The sequence below is a fragment of the Pteropus vampyrus genome, unplaced genomic scaffold, assembly GCF_000151845.1.
Source record: "Pteropus vampyrus isolate Shadow unplaced genomic scaffold, Pvam_2.0 Scaffold12, whole genome shotgun sequence".
NCBI classification, from domain to species: Eukaryota; Metazoa; Chordata; class Mammalia; order Chiroptera; family Pteropodidae; genus Pteropus; species Pteropus vampyrus.
Window position 1 is genome coordinate 9711990 of NW_011888793.1, and position 2531 is coordinate 9714520.

Sequence of the window (2531 nt, forward strand, 5' to 3'; positions counted from 1 at the left end):
TCTCATTGAATGCTTATACATTTAAGCTTAAATTGGTTATTTTCTAAAGGTTCAGAAATTGTATACTATCTTTGATTAAATGCGGGATTTTGATTATGGGCTCAGGATAAGATCTGATACTTATCCTTTTACAAAATGTGTAGTACAGTGGTTTTTAAACATTTTAACTGTGGCACATTAAAAAACTTTTTACATCATGACATTACACATACACACACATACTCCTTAAATGTATATTTATGCATACAGTGATTACTAACTAAATTTATTTTGTTACCCACAGTGAGTGGCAAACAACAAATTTAAAACACTACTCCCAAAAGGTGCCAAGGCTATAATAATTTGACTAAAACCAACTTATCAAAAATAAAAACTTATGAAGATGAAGATTCTTATATTCAAATACAATTTCATTACTAGATTAGGATAAGACCTAGAAATATGAAACACAGGGCTTTCCCATGATTTACCTCTAGAGTTGTTCAAGACTATTTCTATTGTCTTTGTATTGTTTTCAGAATCTAGAACTCACTGCATTCAGCAGACTCAGCTAAACTCCTCTATGCAGAATTGATCCCTTCAATTTGTTCATCTGAGATACTTCTGGATCTTTCCTTTACCATCAGAAAATATATATATTTTGATGACATATTCTTTATTTAGTCATGGTGGCAGTGATAGTCACAATGTGGATGTGATTTCTGGTGGCTTTTTCTCTGAATGTGCTTAACTGAAAGTATTTTATTGTGATCAGATAAGGATCACTAAAGATTAGTGACCCTTATCAGAACAAACAATAAAATGTCTTTAAAAATTGGGCTAGATAAAAGCAACAAATGAACAGGACAAACAAACAGAGACTCATGGACATGGATTACAGACTAGTGGTTACAGAGGGTAGCGGGTAAGGGAGGAGTGGGGAAGTAGATGGGGTATAGGAGGTCAAATATATGGTAGCTGAAGGAAACTGAACTTTGAGTGGTAAACACACAAAAGAATATACAAATGTCAAATTATAATGTACACCTGAAAATTATATAATTGTATTAACCAATGTTACCTCAACAAACTTAATTTAAAAAAAAAATGGGCTAGAGAAAAACAACTTGCTGTTTGGTGATGTAGTTCATCATTTTACATACAGTTCTGTCGATCCACAGTCGCAAAAGAAGTCCTGACCTGTCTGTGGCTAAGGACATCTTCCTTCATCTTCTTGCACAACTGTTTTTGGATATGAAATAAATTATAATGCATATATTTACTTTTTATCTTCTAAACTTACCTCTACCAAGATGAGTTTTGGGAGCACACCTTCCAAATGGCCAGCCGTATGTCCACCCTTATCATAAGTATAGATAATAATAGAAGTCTTTTAACAATTTTTCAAGCTAAGTGCTATATCAGTGCAACTGAGTAAAAAGTGTAAAGGTGGTATTCACATTGCTGACACCTCTTTTCTCTATATCTCATTGTGTGCACACACACATACATAATAAATTAGTATATCAAAATTATGGAGTGAGGTATAACTATTCTTCAATTTTAGAATAGATTATATTTTTCAAAATAATTGTGGGTGTCTGTCCTTGTAGGTAACTTTGAGTGTTTTGTCATTATGAAAATATGTATATTTGCTCCCTTTTTCAGGAAGTCTTGTTTATCTAACCTTGACTAAAATCGTCATTGTATTTTCAGTGGCAAAGTTTACATTTATGTTTAAAAATAGTTCTATTGAGATAGAATTTAAGACATTTTAGAAAATATTAAGAAACTATTTCTTTAAAATGTAACTGTTCTAGCTATTTCATTTATAAGTGGCAGGTTGCCTGAAATACAACACTCAGAATGAAAACTATTGCTCCCATGTGTCTGAAGCAGTGGAGAAGGAAAGTAAAAGAGAACTGGGCAAACTGCCGGAGAATCCTTTGACTGGAGAATAGATCCAAATGGAGACTAAAGAGGGCTGTGTGATCTTTATTTTTTCAGACTACAATAGACACAGAAGTAGTTGAAATTAATATTTTTCTTATATAAAAGTTACTTAACCAGAGGGAAAAGAGGTAGTCTGACCAGGAAGTTCACAAAGAAAAAAATATGTACTAAAAAGGCACTTAAATTCTTCTCAATACTCATACAGAAAATTAAAGAATTTCCCTAACAGAGAAAAGGGGGTGAGGGGAAGGACTTGTAAAAGTTTTTTATTGACAAATCCTACTAAAATAATCTGGAATTAAAACTCAGAGGATGTACTAAATATTCCCTTCAGGGCTTTAATTGCATAGAAATACTTGAAAGTAAATTCGTTTTTTAGACTTAGTTTAGACTAGAGTTACATTTAGCAATGATTAATAACACTTAAGTTTGGTATTCGAAATATAATAAGGCATTGGTAATTTATCAGATCTTCCTTCTTAATGTATCAATTGTTGACACATGCATTCAGTCAGTGTTTAGTAGTTCTCAATTTTACTAATTTAATAATGTGTTATAGATTGAATTATGTATCCTCAAAATTCATATGTTGAAGTCCT